The 27,881-nt window shown below is 38.7% G+C and overlaps 1 long non-coding RNA gene across 2 annotated transcripts; it reads right to left on the reverse strand.

Moving 5' to 3' along the window:
• Positions 1-254: 254 nt before the first annotated feature.
• LOC139159474 (uncharacterized) lies at positions 255-27,611 on the reverse strand. Of its 2 annotated transcripts, none has more exons than XR_011557808.1 (6): positions 27,576-27,611; positions 8,837-8,925; positions 2,770-2,930; positions 2,448-2,597; positions 1,760-1,923; positions 255-925 (listed from the first exon to the last, which is right to left on the reverse strand). It is a non-coding gene; the product is annotated as an uncharacterized lncRNA (long non-coding RNA). The 2 variants fall into 2 exon arrangements; XR_011557807.1 differs by having other exon boundaries at positions 2,770-2,933.
• Between the last annotated feature and the right edge of the window lie 270 nt (positions 27,612-27,881).

A 27,881-nucleotide genomic window follows, 5' to 3' on the forward strand; every position in this document is an offset into this window, starting at 1 on the left:
CGTAAACTCCTTAAAACCCACCTTTGCCGTCAGGCATGGGGGAACTGAAACATCTCCCCTGGGCACGTTTAATTTATGCATGGTATGTCTGTGTGTGTGACTGTTAGCATATGGGGTTTTTTAAATATTTAAATATTTTAAATTGTCTGATTGCTTATGATTTGTTTTTTACATGTTGTGAGCCGCCCCGAGTCTTCGGAGAGGGGCGGCATACAAATCTAAGTAATAAATAAATAATAAATAAATAAATGCAATTTATTGAGCTTTTCAACCCCAACCATGGATAAATTCATTGACTAGGATCTCTTCCAGCCTTAATATTTTATGTTCTACATTGGATTAGATTAGATTAGATTAGATTACTAGAGTTGGAAGGGACCTTATAGGTCATCTAGTCCAATTCCCCATTCAAGCAGGAGTCCCTACACCGTTTCAGACAAATGGCAATCTCCTCTTCTACATTCTAAACCCCATCATCCAATAAACACACTTGATTATGAATTTATGGGAAATGTAATTAAACATATAGTGCAGAACGTATAGGCTATGGAAGACTTCTGTAGAATATTTATTCTCGTGTTCTTGCATTCCTGTCCCATTGCAAAGAAAGTAGAGATCGTGGCTCTTGATAATTTAGCAAAGTTCAGAAGCATATTAGTCCAGTCTAGAAGAGAAGAAAAGAAGAAGATCTTAAATCAGACGAGATCTTTATATCAAACAAGAAGGCAAACAAGACAAACCTTGTGCATGGCACAAATGGGTCTTTCCTCCCCAGTGTCAGATTATGTTTAAATACTACACTTAATTTCTGGTCCCTTAATTTCTGGTCTTCTTTCATCCAAGTTGGCTTTGTTTAGTCCATCTTGAGGTCTGCCAGTTCTTCCTGAACCTCATTTTTCTCATCCGAACTGTCTGCCTCTGCCATCTATCAGGGGAAAAAAAAATCAGTTAGAGCCCTAAATCTGTGCTCTGCAATAATAATATGAGAAAGAAAAGTTGCCAAGCACCATCCCAACCGTTCAAAGGAGCAGCCTATACTTTCGATGGTTGCATTTTTTCCAAAGAAAATAAAAAAACTATATATGCAGCTACCAAGAATAACATCCGATTTAATATTGCCAGCCTATTTTATGTCTTTTCAAACCAGTAAATTTAATCTAACATAGTTTCTGGGAAAGGGGGGGGGGAATGCAAAAGAGATCCACATATTTATAATCATTTTCAAGTAGGCGCAGGGTAAAGCTTACTCCAAGCCAGCCCCGCTAAGAACTGGCTTCTTCCCATCATAGAAACAGCACTTTAAATCCAGCTGGATTCTTCACTTGAGAAGTTGCTGATGTTGGAAAAGTGTTTATTTCAAGTCATGTGACTTCACATGGAAAATATTGCACTGCTTAATTAGCAGCAATGGAGAGAGATGAAGCATGTAAAACAAGCAACCCAAACACTCAAATCTCTTTCTACATGGCAAATAAATATTTAAAGGTGGCCCAAAGGGGATGGGTCAACAACCAAGAACAGACAGTAAAATAGAGATGGCAGAAAGGAGATCATTTGAAATGCTGTGTATCTTATGCACACATACATATACCCCTATATCAGTTCACCCTAGTTTTGGAAGTAATCTGGCTCTTTGCTTTCTTCCTATAATTTGATGTCTAGTGTTATGTCCGAAGTTTATATAAAGAGTTGTAACTGGGCAAAGTTCTGATAAGTTGTTGTTATGCAGAAACCATCAAAAGTAATAAGGACTGTTTACCTGTTTCCTATTGGCTGTTGTAGTTTTGGCGCCAATATCAGATCGCTGTCAGCCGCCGCTTGTTGCTGGGCAAGATGTTATAAATAAGAGTGCTTCTGGTCTTACGCGTCTTCTGCTGAGCGCGCGCCAGAGTGAAAGTGTTACAGCCGCTCGTTAACCTCCTGCTGTGAATAAAGAAGAAATAGTTAGAAATTGTGTATCTCAGTTATTACAGTGGCGACGAGGGTCTAGAGGTGATTTTTTCTCACACAAAAAATCATAATGACGACCCCTTCGATCATTCAACCTCCTGAACTATTTGACCCCGAGAGGTCATTCATGGGGAGGAAGTTGAGGTCTCCCCTGGACAGACTGCACCCCTCTTTTGTACAATTCAAAAATGTAAATATGACTATTCCGGAAAGGGCAATGTGTGTGGGTCAACCGGTATTTGTTAAGAATTTTGACAGGGGCCAACAATGGGAATGTGGTATAGTGACCGAGCAATCTGGCCCAAAGACTTATATGATCAAATTAAATGATGGACGCCTATGGAAACGACACATTGATCATATACGGGAAAGACAGGAAACAGCCAGTATAAGAAAAGATTTGGCTAACAATAGTAATAGGGTCTCTACTCTTTCACTCCCCGCAGGGAGTTATACCAGACCGGGCAGAAACCAGCAACAAATAGACTGGGACTTACCTGGGGTCAGTGGCCACTCCAGCGCTGCCCCTTCTCTGCCACATGCCAGTCGTGGGGATTCTCCTTCAGCAGGACCCGAAGAACCCTCCTCTTCCGTGGACACCCAAATATCCCATGAACCATGTCAGTCGGAGAGGACACCAAGAAGGCCTGCCCGATTAGACGACTATATTACTTATTTGTCAGAATAATGGGTAATAAATTACTAGCCAGAAGGGGGAGGGGTGTTATGTCCGAAGTTTATATAAAGAGTTGTAACTGGGCAAAGTTCTGATAAGTTGTTGTTATGCAGAAACCATCAAAAGTAATAAGGACTGTTTACCTGTTTCCTATTGGCTGTTGTAGTTTTGGCGCCAATAACAGATCGCTGTCAGCCGCCGCTTGTTGCTGGGCAAGATGTTATAAATAAGAGTGCTTCTGGTCTTACGCGTCTTCTGCTGAGCGCGCGCCAGAATGAAAGTGTTACAGCCGCTCGTTAACCTCCTGCTGTGAATAAAGAAGAAATAGTTAGAAATTGTGTATCTCAGTTATTACATCTAGTTTTTATTTAGGTTTGGGGTCTTTTTGGCAGCATGTTAATTCAATGATTTAATTTAATTAGTTCAAGCAATATTATTATTGTGCTGCACACTGCACACACATCCTTGAGAGGATGTTTACTTTTCTTTTCTTTTTAAATATTTTTATTAACTTTCCACTTTTTAAAAAAGAAAACACAATAGTAAGTACAGAAGAAAATCAAAGAAAATTAAATTAATAGTAGTATATACAGATATTAGCATTATATTAGCATTAAAGTAACTATATTTATATTATATTAATTATACACCAGACTATAATTTGCCTCAAGTATATAAATTAGTACATGCTTTTTTTCTATTAACAAATTAATTTTATATATACTTCAATGATTTATCATACAGGCTATGTTGTCCCCCCTCCCAAATTGTAAAGTCTAGATTTTATTTATTACATACTTCAAAGTATTTAAAAAAGTAAAAATAATAAAAAAAAATTAACATTATTAAAACAACTACAAATCAAAACTAAACTACCTATACCTTTCTTTATCTTAATGCATATTTTATCACTGCATATATTTTCCCAAGTAATCCTTTATGATTATGTGTTACTGCTTTTCTTCAATATGAACATCTGTCATCTATCCATTCGTTACTATGCAACTTAGTATTACTATACTGTAATGGTTATGTTCTATCTCTCTAAATTGGGTTTGTCATTTTAGTAATGTGTATCATTAATAAATTATTTAATTTAATTCAATTCAATTTCTGTTTGCATTTGTGAGTGATGAATTTAATTTAAGGTCCTTGAGACGATGCTTAAATGAAGTCAGTAACAACCAGGGCTCAGGAATTCTTCTTGCCTGCTTATCAAAGATGAATAGAACTTTACAGCTTGCAATGCAAAAAGGAAGGAAATGAAAGCTTGGGTAGATAATATGGTGGAACTGCTGAGCAATATTGGAGGGTCTGGTATTTTATTTATTTAATTAATTAATTAATTTTGCTAATGGACATATTTACCTGCAGGGCAAAATTGGCCCATTATTGCATGAGGATTGTAGTAACTGAGGAGTTTCAATTGCAAACCATTTTTATGTACTGCCATGCTATACAGGCAGTCCTCAACTTACAGTAGCTCATTTAGTGACTGCTCAAAGTTACGACGGGATTGAAAAAAGTGCTGTCCTAAGTGCCGTTATGACCATTGCAGCATCCCCATGGTTATGTGATCAGAATTTGGATGCTTGGCAATTGGTTCATATTTATGATGATTGCAGTGTGGTGGTGGTGGAGGTCATGGGATCCTGCTTTTGTGATCTCCTGGCAAGCAAAATCAATGCAAAATCCAGATTCACTTAATGACGGTGCTGTGGTTTGCTTAATAAATGTGGCAAGAAAATTAATAAAATGGGGCAAAACTCGCTAAGCTAGTTTCACACTTAGCACCATAAATTTTGGGTCATAAATTGAGGATTACCCACATAGGGGATATATGTCCTAGAGTCATATCTATAGATAAATCCTATGTAGATAATATTGTTTCAAAGCTGTAAATGCCATTTCAGGAATGGCAGTGTAATCACCGCCTGGTGCTTGAGAAAATAATTTCCAGTTTTCACTGGAAGGATTCTTTGTTTGCCAGCTCTCCCTGATCTCATCCTAACAATTTGCTATCCTGACAAGGTAAAGAAATCTCCATGCAGAACTGGTACCTGCTTGCCCTAAAGACAATAGTAGTTCACTCCATAGCAAGCACAGAAATATTGTGCTGATAAACAAAGGTCAGTTTAAGAGCTGTTTCTTTAAGAGATTGCAGGATTAGTGGAATTCAGTAACATATTGCACTCTGGGTTATTATTATTATTATTATGTCAGTACAACACAGCAAACGAGATCACTATGCTGGATTTCGTATTTCATCACCAGTCAGGCACTTCCCAAGCACCTAGCACTGCGTGATGTAGCGGCGAATTATGTTTGCCGATCCCAGTAAAGCGGCCTTTTGCAATTGACAGATGGAGATTTTATGAATTCCGATGGTTTTCAAATATCCGCTGAGATCCTTTGGTACTGCGCCCAGTGTGCCAAATACCACTGGGACCACTTTCACTGGCTTATGCCAGAGTCGTTGCAGCTCGATTTTTAGATCTTCATATTTCACTAATTTCTCTAGCTGTTTCTCCTCAATTCTGCTGTCTCCTGGGATTGCGATGTCAATGATCCATACTTTCTTTTTCTCCACGATCATAATGTCTGGTGTGTTATGCTTCAGAATTCGGTCAGTCTGAAGTCGGAAGTCCCACAGTAGTTTTGCTTGCTCATTTTCAACCACTTTTTCGGGCTTATGATCCCACCAGTTCTTTACCACCGGTAAATGGTAGTTCCGGCACAAGTTGCAGTGGAACTTATTGTTGTTGTTGTTGTTGTTGTTGTTGTTGTTGTTGTTATTATTATTATTAATTATATTATTATTATTATATTATTATTATTATATTATTATTATTATTATTATTATTATTATATTATTAGTAGTAGTAGTAGTAGTAGTAGTAGTAGTAGTAGTAGTAGTAGTAGTATTCTTCAGGTTTGTATGCCCCCCTTCTCCGAGGACTAATATAGTCCATGGCATGTGACCTGTGTGTTCTTATTGGCTATTGAGTTGTACCTAACCAGCTGGGTAATTGTGCCATGCTCTCCAAGAGCCAAGTTTAAGTCTTAACAAAGGACCATGCAACAGCCTGCAGATGGGAGAAATTAATCTCTTTTCACCTATGTGTGAATCATGGACAGATTATCGACATAAAATATGAGGAATTTCATCCCTTTGTAAATCTATGATATGGAGATACCAGACAATAAATATAACCTGTATGATTTACCCATTTGCGTGGAGTTTTATCTGACTGAGAAAAGCATTTTTAAGCTTGGACCAGAACAAATATAAAAGGAACTGCCATTTGTATTATTTCAATCTCACCATATATTTCACAACCAGCATCTCTAGAGATGAAAATATTAGCATTTATTCTATAATAGTGGACCATTCTTAATCATTTTCATACACTTATACCCAGTAATGGGCAGCCAAAAGTTTTACTGCCACACTGTGGCTGTGGCTTATTTTGTGGGGTGTGACTGGATGATCATGTGACCAGTAGGAGTGGCTTGCTGGTCATGTGACCAGGTGGGAGTGGCTTGAACGATCATCATTGTTCAAGTGAACTGTTAAGTCCTGGACTTACAATGTCACCAGTGTCGCTCGCTGGGGTGACAATTTGTTTTGTGTTTCCCGTGCTCTCCTTCCTGGGCCGCTCCCCCCCCACCTCAGGATGGGTAGCTAGGCGAACGGGTGTCTATCAGCTGTTGAGAAAAGAGGGGGGAGGAAAAGGGACCCCTGCAACTCCTGCCGGTACTGGTCTCCCTGCCGCTTTCTGAGGAGGAGGATGGGAGGGGAGGATTTAAAAATATCAGAAAGCCGAGGGAGTCACAAGATTATTATTGCCGCATGACGTCTTTTCATCTCAGCTGCAGGTGGAGTGAGGCTTTGCAAGGGGAAAAAGACTGCAGCTCAGACCTCTGGCATGGCTCAGCTCGGCTTAGCTCAGCTCCCCTTTTCCCCCCTGCTGCTGCTCTGTGCTCCTTGCTTTTTTCCTCTTTCCTGGATACAGGAGGTGGCAGTGTGAGGCTGGAAGGGAACCAGGCAGGAGAGAGGGAAGCTCATCCGAAGCCAGGAAGGAGGAAAAAGGAAAAAAGCAAGGAGCGCACAGCAGCAGCAGCAGCAGGAGGGAAAAGAAGGAGAGCTGAGCCGAGACCAGTAATCCATGAAGTGACAGCCACCGATCAGCTGGGGCTGTGCACGCATCTTCATTTCCGCCGGTGGAACCCCGTCCTGCCTGCTGCCCACCCCGAGCATACCCATACAATGAAATTCACATAACACCCAAAGACCAGGCCAGTAATCCAGGAAGTGACTGCCGACGCTCAGCTGGAGCTGTGCATTCAGCCTCATTTCTGCCGGTGGAACTGCGTTCCACCCCGCCCTGTCTGCTGCCCACCCCTGCTTATACCTCTCTCTTTTAGGGAACTTTATCTTCTAGAAGGACTGACTGTCTTATTCCTATCATCAATAGGGTTCTCTTGAAGATGTATTTCAGGGAAGTCTTGAGTTTCTTGTGAAACATCTCGAAAGTCATTAGGCACATATATAAAACATCCTAATCCCAACAGAGCTTTCCTTGGTCCATTTACACCAAATAAAATTATGCAATGATATTTTGTTTAATAATTCTCTGCTGATCTAAGAAATTGGGGCAAAACCCTTTCAGACAAATAGGATCTCAGGTTTCAACCCTGTCAGTTCTGTCAAAAAGATTGTTTCTGCTCGGATTCTTTGATTTTTCTCTCCTCTCAATAATTCATCAAACTATGAACAGCGTAGAATGGATCCTTTGGGGAACAGTATCGTCTGTTGTACAGTACAACTAATAGTGTTTATATAGATATCTGCCACCAGTTTTGTTTTTCTCCTCAATACTTTTAACTTCAGACTGACTTTTCCAAAAGACCTGAGGGCAATTTGGATTAGACATTGTATGGTGAAAATTCCTTTCTGGCAAACTGGTTGAATTCTAGACTAGAACATTGGGGCCCATTATTACCAATAAATGTTTAAAGAATTCTAAGCTATGAAAACATTGCCTTCAGGCCAACAATCACTGAAGTGCTGATAGCATTATACATATGACAAATCTCAGGATAAAAAGAATAATAATCCATAATTGTGAGATAAACATTTAAATTCCACTCGAAAGGTCTGGTACAAATACTCCCACATTTCCTTCTCTAGTGAGATCTTTAAAGATACAGAGGCATAAAGGCTGGGATGGTAGACACATACGATCATATTGGCAATATCTTGAATGTTATCCTATGTTAGTCTTTTATATCTTTCAATCCCTGATTAGGGTTTTCATTAATTTTAAATAGCATGCCATTTCAGAGACTTGATATAATCCATTATTTTTCTGTTCCTAAAAGCAGCTCTTTTAGCCACAAATAGCTTGTATGCACTCTCAAATTTTGATAGCATTTTTGCCATCATTCTCAGTCCAGTTCATAAAAAGTCATTTTGTGCTTTATTTGTTCCATTTTACTATCTGTAAAAGAAAAGGACTGCTTAATCAAGTCAATATAGGCTTGAACATCAGCTGGGGAGATTGCCTCACCATGCTGGAAAGGGGTTATGGCATGAAATTTCTCTGCTTGTTAGATATGGCCACGTGGGGTTGGTTTTTTTTCCCTTTGGATAGCTTAGATCATCTTTTAAATATGAATGATATGCTAATTTAGAATTTTGAAAAAAATGCAAACGGTGGTTATTGGCTTATGCACTTCCATAAATGATTCAATTTGTGGATTCTTGGCTTCAGCCTGTGTCATTGCCTTATATGCATAAGTTACTGAGAAATAAACATTGTCATGAATATCGCACCATGTACACTAAAATTGTAAGGAATCTGCCAAGATTTTTAGAGGCTTCCCCAAGATGGATATTATTTAACACAAGAGTGGCTTTGAACTCTTGATTCCATGTTTCTTTGTGAAATACATTAAAGTATTTGAGTTTCCATTATACCAGCTTTGTGGTCAGCTTGGGTGTAACAATTATCAATTAATTAACCATTCCCAGATATCTTACTACATGTTGATAACTGAAGCTTCTTTTTTTATTTTTTAAATCCAGTTTATCCCTTTGCTGGACATGACATCACCCAAAATGTTCTGTCATCTAAAACATGTATTTGCCTTGAGTGGCCAAACGTGTGCCCTCTAAATTTCCCGATACTTCAAGTGATACTCTACCTTAGTGGACTCCCAGATATTAGCGTCATCCCATCCATTGAGATGTCAATACTGCTGATATGAACATCATCCATGGAAATAAGCTTACACTGTATGTTAGAAGCAAAAGCAATATTAAGTAGACATAACAACAAAAAACAATTTACATTACTAACATTACAAAATTGACAAACTAAAAGAAAAATAAAATAAAATACAAAAATAGAAAATACAAAAACCAGGAAAAAGTTCTGCTTTCAGCTGTAGTGGCATAATCTAAACTTCTAAAAAACATTGTCTTTTCTTTTTAAATATGTGGAGTAGTATCTATAAATTTCATATAGGATAAACATTCAATTTGAATTCTCAAAATTCTGAATGTATCATACCAACTGCTGAGTTTTATTTTCCAGATAAATATAACATAATATTGGCAGATAAAACCCATCCAAGTATTAAAGTCGGCTAAATTCCCCTAATTTTTGTTCCATTTTGGCCCAGTTCATGGCACTATACATCTCCCACAATAACAATGTTCCTGCATTAGCCTGTTATTTATAAAAAAATAGGTAATTGAATTATTTTGAGAATGAACATATGACACATTTTTGTTTTGTGCAGTTGCTAATGAAAAAATCAAGTACCACCCTCAAATCCATTTAAAAAACCTGTCACTCCTAACCTGGGTTTTATATTTCCCCAAAAAAGCTAGAAGCAGCTGTCTATATATCAGGTTAGCAGCCTATATGATATTGGACAACTTATGGACATTGTCTACAAAAATCTGGCTTCTCAGCCCTCACCAGCCCAATACAGAAATATAAATCTGGATTTTGTTTGATTTGTTTGCAGGGGAAATGTTTATAAAATTAACCCAAAACTAAGCAAACAATAGGAGCAAGCCCATACTTGTGTTTCCTTTGTTTGTTTGTTTGTTTTTACTCTTATGGAGGAAAGAACTAGCTCTTTTAAAACATGGTTTATTTTTTCTCCCCCATCCATCTGGTTGTAGTTAGCATGGAGATATAATTTTCAAAACTGATCACTTATGGGTAGACCATGCAATTAAAGTATTTGAAAAACAAACAGCTCTAAACCACTGATTGTTGAGAGTGTGGCTTTGCACACGATGGCCCATTTTCCATAAAGAAAGCATCAGTTTCCAGCCAGGACTGCCTTTTGGGAAGTATATATAAAAAGTCAGATTTTAACAGAAGCCAAATCTAGGCAGAGATAAAGATGAAAACATTGATTTGTTGCTGTTATTTTAAATTGATACATTTGTATTCCTCCCTTAATGGATACCAATGAAACAATAGAGTAAAACTAAGGAACACAAAAATAAAGCCGTTGAACAAAATTTGAGAATGGCATTATATTTAAAGAGTAATATGGCATGGCAATTTCATTTAAGAGGATCATTGAATACGAATGGAGGGATGGCCAAATGACTGGAGGTAGATGAATTTCCATGATCATGTATGGCCTATAGCAGATCACACCACTTATCTTATGCGTGCAATATTATGAATGACAGTAGTCCTCCTGAATTTCAGAAATCTTTCCTATTCTGATAAATGTAGCAAAAATGTTGAAAATTGTCCCTGCTTCTTCTTCATATCAAACATGTACTCTGTCAGTATTGGATTATATCCTTCCTCAAATGATGATGATGTCCTGAGTTCCTTAGGCAATCTTTCTTTGACCAGCCTACAAACAGCTAGCAATTTTATATTACTATTTTTTTATTTATTTTTGTCAAGCACATATTGGTAGTATACAAAGATATAACAATTTATATACATGATACTAGTGAGAGACATTAGGACAAGGATCAGAAGGTACACTGGTGCACTTATGCATGCCTCTTACAGACCTCTTAGGAATCAGGAGAGGTCAACAGTGGATAGTCTAAGGGTAAGGTTTTGGGGGTTAGGTGATGATACTACAGAGTCAGGTAGTGAGTTCCATGCACTAACTACTTGGTTACTAAAGTCGTATTTCCTACAGTCGAGTTTAGAGAGGTTTACTTTACGTTTATGATGAAGCAGTACACAAAGAATCAATTCCAGGAAATGAAAGAATCAATCACTGGATTATCCTTTTAAAGATCTAAATTACATGCTCTAGGGATATTTTAGGGGGGGGAAACTCCTCCCTTAGGATTCAGGAGGAGTAAATTCAGTTATAGAGGGCATTCCTGTTTATGGAATTATTATAGTGCTTCTACCGCATTGGAACTGAGGCATGACAAAGACTTTATCTCTTTCCTGAGCATAGAACTCCAAACAAAGGAACCTGGAATGGAATTAACAGATTCTGTTTTCTTTCTCTGAAAGATGCTTGTTCTTCCTCCAGTTCTGGAGGATGCTGACAATCCCCCCCCCTTCTTTTTATGTGTGCATGGGAAGATTGGGGGACGGGTGTAGATGAGAGGGGATTTTGGTTGTCCCAGCATCATTTCTTTCCTAACTCACCCAAAAGCAGCAACCATGCCCTGTTGCTGGTATCTGCCTCTAGACATGGTTTAAAAATAGTTTCTCTTCTCCAGCAACATATAGCACAGCAAAATGTAGCACAGTTCTAGTTGCTGAGAAAAGGAAGTTCTGCGATTCTTGTTGGCACGATTTCTTTACCGCTAGCAGGAGACCAAAAAGTGCAATAAAAGAAAGAGGATTTGATGACTTCATACCTTTCCCTATAGAGCAACTGTTCAAATTAGACAGTAAAGAACCAGCACATTGTATCTGGCCTTTGGTTTTGATTTGTTTTTGCACAAAGTGGAAGCTAAGGAGAGTTTTATTGTTTTAAGACCTGCAGTCCTTAGAGGTGAGGATGGATTGACTTTCTCTTTCTGATTGAATTACTTTTTCTTCCCAAGAAACGGTTAGAAAGAGATTATGTAAAGGGACTTGGGACCTTGTCTATCTGTCTGTCTGTAAGATAACTCTCTGAGAAAAGAGGACATATTTGATACAGGAGAAAAGCCAGCAAAAGAAAAATGACTTTTGTAAATGAACCAGAGCCAGACAGAGCCTGCAAAAAATAAACAATAAAAACTTCCTCCAATGCATTCCTTTATTAAAGGAGGTGGGCAACAATTCAAAAGATTGCCAGCTGATTCATTCTTAACTCATCTTCCATTCCCACCCACCACCCATATTTCCCAGTGCACATGTATACTTATAATAGTAGATACAACCCAAGATGAGAGTAGAAACACATAGAAACATCTCTCTCTCTCCCCTCCCTCCCCCTCTCTCTCCCTCCCCCCCCCTCTCATCTCCATCCTGAGTAAACTCTTTGGTCACATATGCTCTCATCCAGATTAATTCCTGGAGGAAAAATGTCCAAGAAACAACACATTATTTTGTTATGGAAAAAACCAATTCAGATGCCACCTGCAGATGCTACAGATAAAGATCCTGCACTGCAGCCACGCTTGGCATACTTCACCTACCATGTACCATGTACCTAATTCAAACCTAATGGAATATTAGAATTATGTAAAACAAAACAAAAAAAGCTTGGGACTCTGTTTCCAGAAAGATAATTCCCAAAACCAGACCGAATGAGATCAAATTTGTTAGATCAGAGAGATCCACCCAAGTTCCTCTATGGTATTGGTACAGAAGAAGCAGTTGGAGAATGGCTCAAAATGTTGTGGCTTGCTTCATTGCAAACGTCTTTTTTCCCCGCCTCCATTCTGTCTAGGAAGTTGTCCCTAGACAACTCTTTTTAAAGTTGTCAAAGTTGAAACGCTCACTCCTCACGTGTTCTCCATGTTGTTCACTCTCATTCTCTATTACCTTCCTTCCACGTACAAGTAGGTAGACACAGATGCTCTAAAATTTCCACTAGGGAAAATTGAAAATCTATTTATCTATTTATCTATTTATCTATTTATCTATTTATCTATTTATCTATTTATCTATCTATCTATCTATCTATCTATCTATCTATCTATCTATCTATCTATCTATCTGGTTATTTGGTTGGTTGGTTGGTTGGTTGGATTTCTATGCTGCCCTTCTCCACAGACTCGGGGCAGCTTACAAAAATAAGGATAAAACTACAGTACAAAATATAGTGAGAGAAACCCAAATCTAAAACTAATATTAAAACCCCAAAGATATAAAAACCAGACATTCAAATTCATTCTGACTACAATCATTCAATCATATCTTCAACCGGAGCCAGATGTTAAGCTTAACTGCCCCAGGCCTGCCGGCAAAGGTAAGTTTTTTAAGACCTTGCAAAGGGCCAGGAGGATGGGGGCGGTGTGGATCTCTTGGGGGAGTTGATTCCAGAGGGCCGATGGCAGCCACAGAGAAGGCTCTTCTCCTAGGCCCCATCAATTGGCATTGCTTAGCTGCTAAGGCCCACAGAGTTAAGGCCAACTCTGTGGGCCTTAACCAGCTTCTGGGATACGTGAGGCAGAAGATGGTCCCATAAGTAACCTGGTCCTAAGTCATGTAGGGCTTTATAGGTCATGACCAACACTTTAAATTGCATCCAGAGACCAACTGGCAACCAATGCAGCTCGCAGAGTGATAGCGAGATGTGTATCTGCCTAGGACGGTCCACAATTGCTTGCGCAACAGCATCACTAAAGATGCATGTGAATTAAACTTTTTAAAACTTGTGTTCTTTAAAAAAAAATTAACTGGTAAAAATCCCTAATGGACAAGAACACTACCTTTTTATAACACAGACAGTAAAATATATTGTATTGTACTGATCCTCTTGTCCCTAGACTTTATACTTCTGCAAGTCTTTTCCAATTTAAGTAGGGTAGGATGAGTAGTAAGTAATTCACTTTAATAGATCCAGGCCAAAAATCCCTGCCTGATTGGGTCAGATCCAAGAACAATACAGAGCTCTAGAATATATATCAAACAAAAGATATTTCAGTGGGGAAAATCCCACTTCTTATGTATTTGCAGTTGTAATTAGCCAGCTTTGGAATTTCTTATGGTGGCTCTTTAGAATACAGAATTTATTGCAGAGCTATGCTTGAATGTCTTCTTTTGGATATGGATAAAAGGTGGAAAAATATCATATAAAGCTAACACAATAAAGGAATATATTTGGACAGGCCAAAGGGTTTCCATAAAGTCTGAAACCTATACTATACTACTGTTTGGAGCTTGGGCTAACCGTAGCTTTGGTGCCAAAATCTGTCAGACAGCTATAGTTTCTACATAAGATGCTAGGATAGAATACAGCCAAACCTAGTAGATGATATGGAAATAGTGAGGATAATAAAATCTTATTCAGAATGAAAGCTCTGCTCTGGGTTACCTTTATTTTGAGGTAGCTTCATCTGGCCTTTCACTGGACCTGGGGTGATGTTGACACTAAAAGGAGGTATTTTTCAAAGGAAAAAAATTGCTGAGGCTGCAGCCAACTGGGATCACCACAAAGTTTTATGTATGCATTGCCTAAATGGTTTGGGTGGTGTCATAACTTTTTCTCTACAGCAATCCCTACGGAAAACAAATTCCAAAATTAGCCTTGAGGAAAACATCCAAAAAGCGGGAGGGACATTTTGCAGGGGAAGAAAATAACCACATTACCCTACCTCCTTCCATTTTGGCTCAACCCTAGTAACCCAGAGCTAACCGATATTACCTTGGCACTTGGCAAATCTAAACCACAATCTGCCAGAGTGAAGCAATTTGAAGTTTGGCAAATTGAATGCAAGAGTTCATCTTGGGCTTAAAGGAGGCCAACCAAGACATTTTGGTACTTGAGGTAGAATAGAAATGGCATTTGCTTCCTCCATTCAGACTGCAATATGTCCAAGACCTTTTTTTTTCTTTTTTGGCCATTTGAGGGAAATAAATCCCACAAATATCTCCTTTGGAAAGTAGAAACAGAGCATGTACTTATCTAACCATTTGCTACTTCTTCATGACACTCAAAATCGGTGGCCTGAGGCAATTTCTTCCCTCTGCCTAATAGCAGAGTAGTTCTGGCTTTAGGAGACATGGAGAATTCAATCTTGATAAATACAGATATGAGATTAGCTGGACTTTGTAGACTGCAAGTCTGCAGATTGCTCTTCATTTTTACATAATGCAACACTATCTTTTGTGAGAGAAAAATGTACATGTAAAAAACACTTTGAAAGAAAATCCCTATCATTATGAATGTGGAAAGAAAAAAGTTACATATTACAATTTTGAGGTAAACTTTTTTTTAAAGTCACATTATTATGAATATGGAATAGAATTATGAGTAATCTGTTAAAAACGATGCTTCTGTCTCTCGGTTGAGATTAATAGGATCCTCTCAGGGAAGGCCAGTTGAGAATGACTTTGAACCAGGATCTCCTTAATCCTAATTTTAAATTCTATTACACCACACTGGTTTTCAGAGGAATTCTCCTTTGTGTTAATATTGCCCCACTTCCAATAACTTTGTGAGTTTTTTTAAAAAGTCCTCCATTATTTATTTAGTGGAGATAAACATTGCCACTTTTAGGCACCAATAATCTACAGCTTCAGAACCACCATTAGGAAATCCCAAACACCAAAGCAAATTCTTCTCAGTTTCATCCTTCTGATCACTTCTGACTCAGGCAACATGTCTTTGGGAAACCGAATAGCTTTATTTATTTATTTATCTTATTTGTTTTGTCAAGTACATATTGGTGGTATACAGATACATAATAATATTTATATACATGATACTAGTAAAAGAGAAACATGAGGACAGGGGACAGAAGGTGTAGTGTATTCAAGAGAGGCAGGCAGCTGATGCAATAGCCAACTTTATTGACAGAACAATTACCACAGAAGAACAACAACTTACAAATGACAGGTTATTTATACTCCCCTGCTAACCAATCAGGATCGTACCCTTTTCCCACCGAATATCGCCCCCTGCTGTTGCTAGGGACATGACAGAAGGCCCTTTGGTCCACTTATGCACACCCCTTAATGACCTCTGAGGAATCGGGAGAGGTTAACAGTGGATATTTTAAGGGTAAAGTTTTGGGGGTAAGGTAATGATACTACAGAGTCTGGTAGTGAATTCCATGCATCAACTACTCGGTTACTGAAGTCATATTTCCTGCAGTCAAGTTTAGAGCGGTTTACAAGTTTGTATCTGTTGTGTGCTTGTGTGTTGTTGTGGTTCAAGCTGAATCTATAGCAGAGCTTGAACTCTGAGATTCAGAAGGGTGCTGAAAGTGAAACGTATGATGGCAATGGGCAAGGCAATGTTTAAAACGAGGCAGCTTCTGATCACTAGCCAATATCTGACGAATCCAGATGGATGAGGCGATGAGCTTCTCTGTGAAAGAGAACATGGAAGAGGGTGGCAGCAGCAGAATAAGGCCACTGACTGCCTATCACATCCCTAAAAGCTTCCTGTGACAAAATAACTGTCCTCCGGCTGCAACTGGCTGGTGGGAGGCTTTCCTTGTTATATAATTGTCTGTGAAATTGCAGCCCATACGGTTAAAATATTAAATAGGATAGCATTACACTGCTTAATCCACAGCTGAGACAAAGCACAGATCAGGAGTAATCCACTTGACAACATAGTGCTGACTGTCTGATGTGGGAGATGTCAATTAGCCTTTAAGTGGAAACACACTTTTTGCAAGTTAGTAAAATAGGACATCCCCCCTTTTTTTTAAAAAAAAAAAAAGAGAAAAGCTTAGCCTCTCCCCAACCGACTGCCCCTTCCATCCAACTTTCCTTTACTTCTTGAAAAAGAGTGAAAACGAAAGATTATGACAGACTCACCATCCCTGGATATCATATGGCCAGAAGTGAACTGCACCTGCAGTTTTATTTTGGTCCTGAACCCATTGTTCAATGATAATTAGGTATCCATTTCTTTGCTAAATATATTGAATCATACCGAAGGATTGCAGGAAAGTTCTCTTACTCCCTGACATTGACTATGTTTGCACAAAGCACGCAGCCGTATTGTGGTTTGGCTTAATGTTTCATCCAAACCAGGGAAAAATTGTCACTTTGTGGTTAGGTAAAAGAGCCATTAATTGCAATAACCAATAATGGTAGTTTTTATTTAAGTAGTGCTGACTATGGCTTAGTCTTAGCATGTCTTTTTGTTAGCTTATAGTTAAACAGTGATTTCTACCCAGAAAAACATGATGGCTGTGGTGTAAACCTACTTCTGCAATATCTCCACTGCTCCACCTTTTATTTTTCATCTACTAGGGACAGGAGAAAGGTTTTTTACATTTGGATGCAAGCTTACTCAAGTGCACACTTTTGAACTAGTATTCAGATCTAAAGATAGTTATTCAAAATTTATAAATTCTGCAATGTAGATCAACAGTTAAAAGTGAGTCAGAAAAATTGCATGGATTCATAATTCATAAATATAACATACAAAGATCTGCCCACCATCCAGAGTTGTTGTTTTAGAACTACTCAGTCTGATGATGATGATGATGATGATGATGATGATGATGATGATAATAATAATAATAATAATAATAATAATTTATTAGATTTGCATGCCGCCTCTCTCCAAAGAATCGGAGCGGCTAGGATGATCTAGGCTTGTTTGTAGTACCAATAGCAAACAGAGCTCCCTCCAATAGTTGACCAAAAAAACCCGTTTTTTTTTTTTAAATGGCCTAGCAAGTGAGTTTCGTGCCCCAATTGATTATACCTATTTATTTCTTAAGCTCTCCCACTCTCCATCAAACGAGTTGAAATATTGATCAAAGTTTGGCTGCTACCTCTGTGAATGTATGTACCCAGACCATAATCACCATAAGGATTAATAAATCCCATCAATTGGGATAATAATAATAATAATAATAATAATAATAATAATAATAATAATAAACAACCATAGTCATCAATTGATTACTTCTGCATGGGCAAAAACGTCTTGGACATGGGATTTGAATATAAGCAGTGGGCAAAAGAAAAGAAAAGACAAGACAAGACAAGAAAAGAAAAGAAAAAGAAAAAGAAAAAGAAAAAGAAAAAGAAAAAGAAAAAGAAAAAGAAAAAGAACCAGAAGAATGATTAGATGCAAGGGACATAATTTATATATATATTTATGTCCCTTGCATGTAATCATTCTCCTGGTTCTTTTTCTTTTTTCTTTTCTTTTCTTTTCATTTCAATTCTATTCAATTCTATTCTATTCTATTCTATTCTACTTATTTATTTATTTATTTATTTATTTATTTATTTATTTATTTATTCATTCATTCATTCATTCATTCATTCATTCATTCATTCATTCATTCCGCCCCTCTTTGTAGACTCTATTCTGGGAGTTGAAGTCCAAATATTTTCAAGTTGCCAAGGTTGGGAAACACTGCCATAAGTAACCTGGTCCTAAGTTATGTAGGGCTTCATAGGTCATGACCAACACTTTAAATTGCATCTGGAGACCAACTGGCAACCAATATCTATCTATCTATCTATCTATCTATCTATCTATCTGTCTGTCTGTCTGTCTGTCTGTCTGTCTGTCTGTCTGTCTGTCTGTCTGTCTGTCTGTCTGTCTGTCTGTCTGTCTGTCTGTCCAAAACTATTGTTGTATTCATGACTGTGATGAACAGGAATGATTTAGCAATATACTTAACCATTTAAGTATCTATCTATCTATCTATCTATCTATCTATCTATCTATCTATCTATCTATCTATCTATCTATCTATCTATCTGTCTGTCTGTCCAAAACTATTGTTGTATTCATGACTGTGATGAACAGGAATGATTTAGCAATATACTTAACCATTTTACTTAAATTGTTCAATTAAACTTCTATCCCGATTGCCAACTGTGGAAGTATTGGGACTGTGCAACCCATTCCAAACCTGAGGTACCTGTGTACTTAGTTTAGCCCACTTACAATGAGGATTCATGGCAAAACTAGATGTCCCTGAAGAAGCAGACACTGCATAGCAGCAGAAATCTTTTTCTAAAAAATTTCCAGAAAATGAATTCTGACTGACAAAGTCTTTCCAGAAAAGTTTAAGTTTAAGTTTAATCAGATTTGTATGCCGTCCCTCTCCGCAGACTCGGGGCGGCTCACAGCAATAACAATACAATGTAAAACAAATCTAATATTTAAGTTAATTTAAAAAACACCACAAATTAAAACCAATCATACATACTAGCGTACCATGCATACATTTTATAAGCCTAGGGGGAAGGAACATGTCAATTCCCCCATGCCTGACGACAGAGGTGGGTTTTAAGGAGCTTACGCAAGGCTAGGAGGGTGGGGGCAACTCTGATATCTGGGGGGAGTTGGTTCCAAAGGGTCGGGGCCGCCACAGAGAAAGCTCTTCCCCTGGGTCCCGCCAAACGACATTGTTTAGTTGACGGGACCCGGAGAAGGCCAACTCTGTGGGACCTAACTGGTCGCTGGGATTCGTGCGGCAGAAGGCGGTCCCAGAGATATTCTGGTCCAGTGCCATGAAGGGCTTTATAGGTCATAACCAACACTTTGAATTGTGACCGGAAACTGATTGGCAACCAATGCAGACTGCGGAGTGTTGGTGTGACATGGGCATATTTAGGAAAGCCCATGATAGCTCTCGCAGCTGCATTCTGCATGATCTGAAGTTTCCGAACACTTTTCAAAGGTAGCTCCATGTAGAGAGCATTACAGTAGTTGAGCCTCGAGGTGATGAGGGCATGAGTGACTGTGAGCAGTGACTCCCGGTCCAAATAGGGCCACAACTGGTGCACCAGGCGAAGCTGGGTAAACGCCCCCCTCGCCACAGCTGAAAGATGTTTCTCTAATGTGAGCTGTGGATCGAGGAGGATGCCCAAGTTACAAACCCTCTCTGAGGGGGTTAGTGACTCCCCCCCCAGGGTGATGGACGGACAGATGGAATTGTCCTTGGGAGGCAAAACCCACAGCCACTCCGTCTTATCCGGGTTGAGCTTGAGTCTGTTGACACCCATCCAGACCTCAACAGCCTCCAGGCACCGGCACATCACTTCCACTGCTTCGCTGACTGGACAAGGGGTGGAGATGTAGAGCTGGGTATCATCTGCATACTGATGATACCTCACCCCATGCCCTTGGATGATCTCACCCAGCGGTTTCATGTAGATATTAAATAGTAGGAGAGGAGAGGACCGACCCCTGAGGCACCCCACAAGGGAGTAACCTAGAGGTCGACCTCTGACCCCCCACTAACACCGACTGCGACCGACCAGAGTGGTAGGAGGAGAACCACTGAAGGACAGTGCCTCCCACTCCCAACCCCTCCAGCCGGCGCAGAAGGATACCATGGTCGATGGTATCGAAAGCCACTGAGAGGTCAAAAAGCACCAGGACAGAGGATAAACCCCTGTCCCAGGCCCGCCAGAGATCATCCATCAGCGCGACCAAAGCAGTTTCTGTGCTGTAGCCGAGCCTGAATCCTGACTGCTGAGGACCTAGATAATCGGCTTCTTCCAAGGACCGCTGGAGCTGGAGTGCCACCACCTTCTCAACAACCTTCCCCATAAAGGGAACGTTGGAGATTGGTCGATAGTTATTAAGAATGGCTGGGTCCCGTGAAGGCTTCTTGAGGAGGGGGCGCACAAGTGCCTCCTTGTAGGGATCCGGGAAGGACCCCCTCCCCAAAGAAGCGTTGACAATCTCCTGGACCCAGCTCCGTGTCACCTCCCTGCTGGCCGAAACCAGCCAGGAGGGACACGGATCCAGTAAACAGGTGGTGGAACTCACAGCTCCAATGGCCTTGTCCACTTCATCAGGTGTCACCAGATCAAACTCTTCCCAGACAGGTGGACAAGTACGTGCCCCAGTCACCTCAACTGACTCGTTGTCAGTCGATTCTGTATTCCAATTAGAGTCGAGGTCCGCTCGGATCCGAGTGATTTTATCAGCAAAAAACGTGTTAAAATCCTTGGCACTACTCTGTAAGGGCTCCCCAACTCCCCCCTGATTAAGAAGGGAGCAGGTCACCCTAAACAGAGCGGCCGGGTGGGATTCCGCTGATGCAATTAAGGCAGAATGATACGTGCATCTTGCCGCCTTGAGCGCCACTTTGTAAGTCTTAACATGTGCTCTTACAAGTGTTCGATCGGATTCGGACTTACTCTTCCTCCATCGCTTCTCTAGACGTCTCTTCTGGTGTTTCAACTCCCGGAGCTCCTCGTTGAACCATGGGGCTCTACGGGGTCTAGTGCCGCGGAGAGGTCGCAACAGCGCAATTCGGTCAAGAGCCTCCGCTGCAGCCTTGTTCCAGGCCTCAGCCAGAGACTCTGTCGAACTGTGTACGAGTGTATCTGGAATAACCCCAAGCGCCTTCTGAAAGCCCTCTGGATCCATCAGGCGTCTGGGGCGGAACAGCTTAATCGGTTCGGCCTCCCTGTGGGGAAGGATTGGAGCCAGGAAGTCAAGCCGCAGTAGAAAATGGTCCGACCATGACAAAGGCAACACTTCTAAGCCCCTTATACTCTTGAGTAGCTGCTCCTCATGGGTACACAGGAAGAAGCGAAGGTTTTGTAATTGACTTGTGTGTTGAGAGATTTCAATTAGGTTTACAGCTGTAATGTAGCTGTGGAGCCTCATTTTGTAATCACTTTCAGAAATTGCTTAACTGCTTTTCAAATATTAGGAACCTCTGGATTGACAAATTGTATAGCACCGAGTAAGTTTCCTTTAATTTTTAGCAAAGGAAGTTTTAAAGATAAGTTTAGTGTTTAAAAATTCTTTTTTAAAAAAATAAAGAGGAAAACACTGAGAAAAACATTGATTTTGAAATGTTACAAATAAGGGTCCAGATGGATTTGAAATAAATTTATGAAATTAATCTTAAGAATCTTTCCCAAAAGAAAATGCTATTGTTTTGAGTTATTAAAAATATTATAGGATGAAACTTTGAAGGCTGGACACTAAAGGAAACTAGAATGGTCTAAAGATTACAATTATAAAGGAGAAGAACACTTACATTTGATTTACTAATACAGAATTGAACAGAATATTTTAAAGTTGGATTTATTAAAGGATATTTGTGAGTAATATATTCAGAAGTTAATGTTAACAGTATCTACCATTATAAATAGTATTTAAAAAATAGAAAGTATTTTTACCAGACAACATTAAGTCTGATTTGAAAGTAATTTAAAAATGGCAAGCTACATGAGTGATGTGATAGAGGATGCCGTCCATAATATAAATGAAACTGATGTTATAATAAATAATAATTAAAAGGAATATACAAATGGCAAACCAAAATAATTGTCACAATAGTTTTCTAATATTGGATTTACAAAAGAGACTTGTTAAAGTTTTGAAGAACTTTGTGAGAAGAGATAAAGAAAAAATGAAAAGAAAACAAGCTCTAGGATATTATTTGAAAGAATTAAAGATCTATGAATAAAGTAAAGAAACAAAAATCAGTTTATTTGATCAAGATTAAAATAGATATGTTATTTCAGATAACCCTTAGTGGACTTTTTGCTGAACAATGAAAGTTTAAGGGTTTTGTTATAGATAAGAGATGAGATATATTGCTTATTTGACCCCTATGACAATCATGAAGTGTCGTACCACATGATTCTTGACAAATGTATATTTTATTTTATGTACGCTGAGAGCATATGCACCAAGACAAATTCCTTGTGTGTCCAATCACACTTGGCCAATAAAATTCTATTCTATTCTATTCTATTCTATTCTATCTGGAAAGAAGAGACCATTTGCTATATTATAAAAGAAGATCATAAGTTTTAAAAAGTGTTTATAAATTCTTCATATATTTCTTTTATTTTTCTTTATTGTACTCCTACTTTTTCTTTCATTTCTATTTTTCTTTGTATATTTTCTTTCATTTCTATTTTTATTTTTTGTGGTCCATAGAGTTTCTATCTTTTACACTGTAATGTTTAATAAAATTATTAATTTAGAAAAAATTAGTGGGAACCCCAAATCCCCTCCATAAGTTACAGCTGAATTGTAATGTTAATTATGATAAAAAAATAAATGCAAATCATCCATGAGATATAAACTGTTGGGATTGTGCAGAGATCAAGTGTTGAATGGGAAAAGGTGATATGGAGCCCCATTTAGCATGCATGCTGCACCTGTTAGAAACTCCTCAAAGAAGCAGTGTCTATTCCTGGGCTCTCCTGCAACTCCAGAAAACACATGCTTAATTAAAAAGTTGATATGCATGCTCATGCATACACCAACTTACTTATTCCCCTTTGAATTTAGATCCGTGGATACACTCTCAAAGCCATACTAGCTACATTTAAGTTGACTGTCATTTTTAATTAAATTATTGCCCTGGCCTCACCAACTACTTCATAGTTCAGCCTGTGGACATAAGAATGTTACTCAAAGCTCCTAATGGACTAAAAAGAAAAGGTTGTGTAATCTGGATGTAAATGGATTTAAACATTTTAGAGTTAAATTTGTAGTTATTATGCAGTTGGCAATTTAAATTGGAAGCCCTGAAGAAGGGTAAGCCTGGAACCAGAGGTGGGTTCCTACAGGTTCTAACTGGTTCTTTAGAATGGTTTTTAACTCAGCAATGACATCAACAGAGCTGGTTCTATTGGTGTCTCCATGGGCGCCCCATCTTGGATTTTGCTTCTGCGCATGCTCAGAAGCTATTTTTTCATTGCTGCGGGCATGGCATGACCCTGAGCAAACCGGCATCAAAAGGATCCAGAGGCCACCCCGGCCTGGAACTCTTTACTTTTACAATACTGATCCACTGACACCATTGGGGTCAGTTTTGACACATTCATATTTATAAAATGGATATTTTTTTTATCCAATCTACTTTAAATTTATAAACATCTGATTTAATTCTAAATCCCAAATGGGTTAGCTATTGACTTGAAATAACAATGTAAATTAATCAATATTCATCCATCATCTTTCAACTATATGGAAGATGTAGAGCAGGGCCCCCCAAACTTGGCAAATTTAAGACTTGTGGACTTCAACTTCCAGAATTCTCCATAGCTGGCTGGAGAATTCTGGGAGTTGAAGTCCACAAGTCTTAAAGTTGCCAAGTTTGAAGACCTCTGATGTAGAGTATATACTACATTCACATGTTATTTACTAGAAGAATGTTCACATGTGGGAAGAAATGAAGTCTCCTCTGTCTGCATCACAAACATGATCCACCAGCCCCACTTATCCCATCCAAAATTTGAGAAAGTCCCTACATGCAATTTTTTTAGCTTTTCTGAGAGTTGAAAGCCAATGTATCCCTTTAGTGGATAAGCATTCTTTATAGGACTGGAGTACTGAAAGCTTGGAAACTTTGCTTCTATACCATTTATCAAGTTAGATTAAGCATCCTTTGTTTGTACTTGTATCTTCATTCATTTTCTTTGTCTAATTCCTCTGAGTCTGGGTTCATACAATGTGCTCAAATGGGTTAATTAAAACTGTAATGTCTCTGTGTTCAATATATGACATTTGGTAGGTTTTAACTTTGTTTTCTCGTAGCGTTCATATGTTGTATGAATTCAGTTAATTTCATTAGTTTATGTTTCAATATATTCTGCCAATCTAGAATAAATCTAACCTTTTCAATAAAAAGGCTAAATGTGTTGGGTGAACACAGCCAATATTTTGAAATGAAGCTAAGTGACCTCTGCCATGGAACCAGAGTTTGAACTGAATCTTATCTATCTATAATACATAAAGCATGCTAAGACTTGAACAAAAACAACATGCTGTGCCAAAACAAACCACAAACAGCTTGACTTGATGACCTGCTTCACACAATATGGTAAGGTAATGGATGAGTTCATACAACATGTTGAGTCATAAACTCCCACCCCATCTGAATTTAATCTTGGTTTTTATATAAAAATAGCATTAGTTATGAACCCCACGTCTCTTTCTATTCCTGCAATCTATTGCACAAGCTATCTCAGGAAAACAGTCACAACAGTTAAAGATATCTTCCCAGCACTACTGGTTCAATTTACAGTTCGCCACCTCCGCTGTGATGTTAGAGTAAAAATAAATCAAACTTCCAGCTTGACACCAAAACAATTCACCATCAAGTCTTCCAGGTCTTATACTGAAAAAAAAAAGGCCAATAGGACTCTGTTGCATGGAAGGAATCCCTATGCTTCTTTTATGAGCATAGTGACACATTTCCTGGTCTGGATGCAACTGCAATAGGAGATACATCCTTGGACAAAGACTCCTTTGTCACAACTTTCTGCATTCAAACAACTGTTGAATTGTACATACACATTTGCATGGCTTAGGGATATCTACAAACATATTTGCATTGGTCAGATAAAATTCCTGCCCATGACCCATGTCATTATAACACGGCCATTCCATGTGCACTTTATTCAAGAAAATGAAAACTGGCACATTGTCTTTCTTAGACTTGTATGTCTATGATGTTAATGGGGTAGAATAATAGAAATTGCTCCATCCATCACTGCCTGAGTGATCATTTAATTAAATGTAATATAACACCACCAGGTAAATGCTTTTGACCGTAGCAAATTTTGGAAAATCACTTCCTTGTATTTAAAACATTTTCTTTAATGGTTTAGTTTCAAGTCAGAACAAGCAGAATTTTTTTTCTTTTACTGGAATTTTTTTTTTTTTACTATGACCTAGTTGATTTCAGGAAACTGATCATCTAGATTTTTTCATTCATCTGTGATACCTGGATATATTAAAATCTAGTAGGTGAGAAAGATTCTGTAACGTAGTTCATCTAGTCATGAATGAAGGCAGCTATATTCTTCCCAAAATAGTATAATTATGTTGTCTTGTACTTGAGTCTTTGGTCAAGGAGTAGTATAACCTATGGGACTAAGGAGCCTTCAGATCAACAAGCCTGTTATACATTTTGTCATATTCATTAAGGGAATCAGAGGATGTAAGACAGTTAAGAGTGTTTTTGATGGAAATTTCAGACACACCCAAACTTTGGAGTAGGAGGTGAAACTTGATGAACATTCCTTACTTTAGCATATTTACAAATCTTCATAATCAACAAAGGAGGAAAACCCTATACAGCCTAATTCCTGGAATTCTTTTTGACCCCCTTATTAGCTCTTCCCAGGAGGGAAGTGGTCATAAAATGGAGGAAGCAATATTTTAATGGCTTCTCACTGCCCCTCTCACCAGGATACATTCTCTGTAACCCACAGTGGGCCATTTCTGACTAAGTATACATAGCAATACCACAAAAATATGTATTGCATATATTCATATAGAGTGCTAGCAGCATGATCGTATTGCTCGCTACTGTTCTGTCAGGCTCTCTGGTACACTCCTCCAAAAAATTCACAGGTACAAATTTCAGACACACACACGTTTGAAAATTCAAAACAATGTTCTTTATAATGAAAATTGTATAGCAAAGAGCACTCGTCTCCAAACAAACTGGTAATTTGTACAAGTCCCTTATCAGTTCTGTGATACTTAGCTTGCAGCTGTGAGGCAATTCACAGTCCTTCTTCATTCACAAAGTGAAACACACTTAGCTCTGGTTTAGTTTCAAAGTGGGGGAAAATCAGCACACAAAAAGTCAAAATCAGTAAAGCAGTCACGAAACACAATGATCAGATAATCCTCCACAATGGCCAAACCCACAGGCTGCTATTTATAGCAGCCTCACTAATTACCACAGCCCCACCCAACCACAGGTGGCCTCATTTTCTTTGATAATAATCTCTCAGTTGTTGATAATCTCTGGCTGTATCATTAACTCTTGTTCTAAATCCAAGGAGGAGCTAGATAATTGATCTCCTTCTGAGCTGTCTGCCACACTCTCCTCCTCCCTGTCACCCATGTCTTCTTGATCAGAGGAGCCTTCATCAGCAGATTCCACCGGGGGGGGGAGGGGACAGGCCTGCAGCATGTGGATGTCTCCCCCACATCCACAGTCCTTGGGGCAGGAGCTGGGCCAGAGCTAACCACAACAGCTACTATTCAATTTGGTTAATAAAGCTTACTGCCATGTATCACAACAGTGTGTTTTTCAAACTTGGCAACTTTAAAATGTGTGGGTCTCAGCTCCCAGAATTCTCTAGACAACACATTTGCTGGTGAATACTGGGAGTTGCTTTCTGCACATTTTCAGTTGTCAAGTTTGGGAGAGGAAAAAAAAATCCCAGTGTTTATGGTCTCTATGCTCACCCTTACACTTTTGAGAATGTGCATTTTTGTATCTTCTACATGGACTTGTGCAAAAAAGGAAGCCTACTTGTAGATTTTCGTAGTAGCCTATATTGCATATACTCTAAGCACCTTCTGAATGTGGAGGATTATTTCATGAACATATCGCAAATGGCATATCTGCTTCGTGACTCCACAGTAATGATAGAACCAAGGGACAGGAAATACATAGATAATTCCTAGGACAAGTTCATCTTGTCATGAAATTAGTGCCCAAGGGTTTGTTCTGTTTTCTAGAGAGAGAGTTATCTAGCTCTGGCCTAATCTTTGAAAAGCAGAACTTGGCTTTATTAAAAATAAAATCAAACCAAATCCTCACACTTTATTTTTAAATAGATTGATTATGGCGTCCAACCTTTGCACACAGGTGTAAGTAATTGGCTTGTCCTTCCACGTTTCCTGCTAATTCTCTAACATTCAAAAGAGCAAGCCTAATTCCTTAGGGGCGAGACCTGTGAATTATTTAAAATTTGTGTTTTTAGGCTGAAAGTTTTTCAAAAAGCTCCATCATATTTTGACGAAAATACCATCAAATATTCCCCTGCAGCCATTTCCATTTTCAGTATTTTGTTAACTATACCGTTCAAAACTTTTCACATACCTGGCAGTATAAGCAGCTGTTCTTGTAACTGAGAGCATGCCTTGTAATACTTCAGTTCCATCTGCTAACTCGATTACCCCCTGCAACTAGAAAAATTAATCATTGATGTCTCAAGTTAGCCAAATGTTTGCAGCCTGTTGGAAAAAGAGAGAGGGGGGGTGGAGAGAGAGAGAGAGAGAGAGAGAGAGAGAGAGACCTAGTAAAGCATTAATCTTGCTTTGCTCTCCTCTAATTTAGACAAGCCTTACTAGTCCAAAAGCCAAAATTCAATTGTTTCCTTCTTTTATCAATTGAATCAACCTAAAA

Source organism: Erythrolamprus reginae, chromosome 1 (genome assembly GCF_031021105.1).
Source record: "Erythrolamprus reginae isolate rEryReg1 chromosome 1, rEryReg1.hap1, whole genome shotgun sequence".
Taxonomy (NCBI): Eukaryota; Metazoa; Chordata; class Lepidosauria; order Squamata; family Dipsadidae; genus Erythrolamprus; species Erythrolamprus reginae.